General features: G+C 42.5%; 1 protein-coding gene across 1 annotated transcript in view; it reads left to right on the top strand.

Annotated features, from left to right (window-relative positions):
* Positions 1-3609, top strand: part of PLCE1 (phospholipase C epsilon 1) — a 197364-nt gene that overhangs the window by 1734 nt on the left and 192021 nt on the right. The window lies entirely within an intron of this gene.

Below are 3609 nucleotides of genomic sequence, written 5' to 3'. Positions count from 1 at the left end.
GGGGGGGGGTGGTAGTGGGTGGGGTGTCATAAATGATGGACCTGGGAGTAAATAATGCATCCTGATAACCAAAAGACAGAACAAATAAACATGGGATGACCAATAAAACCTAAACAGATCAGAGGCATACGACATATATGAATATTAAGATGTTCTGTATATTCATAAAAAGTTCCGGTAGTGTGTCAGAAAACCAGAATCCACATTAAGTCCCTCCTTTGATTTGTTTTTGTTTTTTTTACACTTCTATATATGTATATATTCTATATCCTATGTTTAATTTTTAAAGCCTACATTGGATTTTCATGTTTGGTTGCCAACAAGATCAATGTGTTTGAAAAAACAGGAGCATTGACTATACTCTGCTACATATGTAATATTTATTGCATACAGTTATTAGCCGTTATATTGGGAAATTGGACCAATAGTGCGTAAAAAGGTGATCCAAAAATGACGACCGGGGTTTTATAGTCTTCCAAACAGCAATGACTTTTAAACCAAGAAAAAGCATCAGTAAGCACTTGTTATCATTTGCAGAGATTTCATGTTGTATAATGTCAGGTGAATGACAAGCAGTTATTCCCTTTCCTATGCTTTTTGGCAAATATATCCCACAGCTAGAAAATGACCAGGAAAATGACCAATAAATTGTGTGAAGATTTACTTAAATTGTCCAATCACTTAAAAAGAAAATGCCTGTTTACCTTTTTCTTCTAAGAAAAGCAGTACCAAAAAAAAATGTGTTGAGTAGCAGAGGTGCCAGGTGATATTGATCAGTTCAGAGAGAACATCAATTTCTTATTAATGCGGAACTTGCAGATTTTTGTTTTTCTTTGGGGAAGCAAGTATCTTTTTCGCTGGTCCCACTTCCTTGTTCCTTGTCTGGGCAAGGATGACCTAGCCCTCAACCCACAGTCTCCTGGTATTCACATCACATATCCTAGGAGGCATCAGGACAGTCTCCCTGCAGGTAGTGATCTAGTAAATGTGCAGCTGACTGTGAGTGGTTAGAAAGTGACTGTCAGTTCATAAGTCCAAGATGGCAGTGAGGTAAGAAATAAAGCTGCGAAGACTTCAAGTGTGAAGAAGACAGTGTTGGGTTTCATGGGCTGGTAAGTGTGTTTATTAAAAGTTAGCAGCTACAGTACTTGTAGCTGACTTTTGATTCTAGCATGCCAGCGTAATTTTTCTTTTAAAAGCTGATTTCTTAACCACTTGATTTACAGAGGAATTCTTAAATTTTTGGCTACAAAACTGTTTTAATGCCCCCAAACAATTATATCTTTTTTAAAAGCAGAAGTGCGGTAGAATAAAAAAAGAATCTAATTTTGTATGTTGCACTATCTTTGTGCAGAAGTTTATCAAATTGCTATGTTTATGAAAAAATACAAAAGGGCAAATCCAAAGAGGTAGTCAAGTCCAGTCCAGGCAACCGGGAGGCTTCTCTGTCCGGGAGCCAATGGCAGGAGGAGAGGGAGGGAAAAGGTGTGTGCTGGGAACCTCCCTCAGCAAGGCCCACACCTGTCAGCCTTGATGGGCCCAGACGTGCTACGCCCGCGCTCCGTGCACGTGTACCATGCGAGTGCACATCTCACGCATGCGCACCTGCACCCCTGGCACCAGGAGTTCTGCCAGGCCGAAGGAGCCCCCGTGCACTACACCAGACCCGGCGGCCCCGAGAAGAGGTGACACCCCTGGTTCCCTGACAAAAACTGCCAGAAATTTGCACAGTGTATGAGCACCTTAAGTGTGCTGATCTCCTTCTAGTGCAGCCAGTGACACTTTTCGGGGGAGCCGGAAGAAGCGGTGGAGGTGGGGGACAGTCTACGGCTGCCCGAGCACTTGTATGTGAAAGCTGGGTGGTGGCTGAGAGAAAAGGTACTACGGTAAGATCACAGCTGCTGCAGCTGTTGCAGATTTTGGTATTAACCACTTCAGTTCCAGAAGTTTATATATGTACATCTGTACTGAAGTGGTTAAACATCAAAATTTAATGTGTTTCATGACCAGTTGTCACTTCTTCGGACCAGTGGTTTGACTACAGACTAGCTTGCAGGCTGATATGCAGAGCGAACGCAGCAGCGTGCAGGGATGCTCATAAATTCAGATAATTAAATTCAGATTTTAATAAGAAATTGATGTCCTCCCTGGACTGATCATTATCATCTATTCGGTGTCTCTGCTACTCATGGGTTTTTTCAGTATTCCTTTTCATACTAATTGACCATTCTGAAGTTCCATGAGCATAACCGAAGGGCCACCCTTAGAGTATCAGCTCCGCAACCTCCCCAGATGTAAGTTTTTTGCATCTTTTATCTCTCTATTAGATTCACAGATTTGTGTTTTCACTACAATACCACACAAGAAGGACTCTCCTGCCTCCTCTTTCTCTTTTGTTCCCTGCATGCTTCTCACCTTTTTATCCGGTGGGCATAGCAGATCCTAGATATTTATTTCATCTGCACATAATTGGATAATTGAAGTAAATATTCACACAATTTATTGTGTGAATATTCTCAAATCCTTAAGTAAATAATCCTCACAGTCTGACAATCTCAATATCTGCAGGTACAGCTTCTTCAATAAACAGAAATGATCTGGTTACACAAATGTTCCTGTTTAGCTATGGAGCAGGGATGGCAAAGCATAGATTCGCAAGACACCAACAGTCCAGCAGCAGCTTATCTTAGAGCAAACAATCGCTAATGGTTGTGCAGGACATTCTGGAAGTGTCCATAGGCATTGAACTGCAGCCTGATGTGGCCTGCCCTGCCAGGCAAAAAGGAACATAGACCCTCAAACTCTTTAGAAATGCTATTCAGAAAACTGGGTGTGCGGGTATGGGCTTGGTTTGATTTTCAGCTGATAAAATATTGTTCCCCTGATATAAATAACTGTGCTTGCCATACTTAAAATTATGTGTCAAGACAGGTGCTAGTTTATGTGCTTTTGAATGGGAAGGATCGTTTAGTGGTCAAATACTCAGCAAATGTCGTTCCACCATGCAATTCTTGTAGTTTAACGCTGCTGAGAGAGTGGGAGCTAATGCTTTGTTTTCAATTTAAAATATAGTGATTGGGTCAGGTTTTCTATTCTGCCCTATTGATTCCCCCCTTGCCACCAACAACGGATAGAAAGCCCATCCATGATAGGCATGAGACTTTCACCCATTCCAGCCAAAAATGGACAGATCAGGCCCTGCCATCTTAAGTCTTTTGGTACCCTATGTGTTGAGTACTTAAAGGCCATGCCCAACCCCTAGCTATCCTGGCAGTCATGTTCAGGTAAACATAAATGGTGAAAGAAGCTGTAAAATACTTACCGGCCCTGTGGAAAATAGTGCACCATCCGTCAGCCATTTAAATGCTGTTTGCCAAAGACACTTGAGGACCAGTGTTCAAGAAGAGACGGGCAATTAGTGGGTGTCCCAAGATCAATCCTTTCGGTAGTCCCTACAAACAGTTCCTTAGTACTAGTCGTGACTATTTAATGAAGCCTACAAAGCGGTAACCCCGAGCCACACTCGGGAATACAGCGTACAGGTCTTACCTTGTCCGCAATCCCCGCTGTGTCTTCGGCGGCTGCCGACTTCCGGGTTCCATCCCCTTG

The sequence above is a fragment of the Nanorana parkeri genome, unplaced genomic scaffold, assembly GCF_000935625.1.
Source record: "Nanorana parkeri isolate BGI_ZX_2015 unplaced genomic scaffold, ASM93562v1 scaffold590, whole genome shotgun sequence".
In the NCBI taxonomy this organism is placed as follows: Eukaryota; Metazoa; Chordata; class Amphibia; order Anura; family Dicroglossidae; genus Nanorana; species Nanorana parkeri.
This window is presented reverse-complemented; position numbering and strand designations above follow the sequence as displayed.